Consider the following 219-nt stretch of genomic DNA (forward strand, 5'->3'; position numbering starts at 1 on the left):
ATATATATATATATATATATATATATATATATATATATATATATATATATATATATATATATATATATATATATATATATGTAACGATGCATATCGTTACATAATAGAAACGCAGAACAACGCGAATTAGGAGCGCAAGAGGACAGTGCGTCCTCTAATATTGTAAATAGCGCGACCGCCGAACAACCGCGGTAAATAGCGAATCAAGCGAGATTCGAG

This window comes from Odontomachus brunneus, unplaced genomic scaffold (genome assembly GCF_010583005.1).
Source record: "Odontomachus brunneus isolate Ranch 3 - 2012 unplaced genomic scaffold, Obru_v1 Obru_scaffold_048, whole genome shotgun sequence".
NCBI lineage: Eukaryota > Metazoa > Arthropoda > Insecta > Hymenoptera > Formicidae > Odontomachus > Odontomachus brunneus.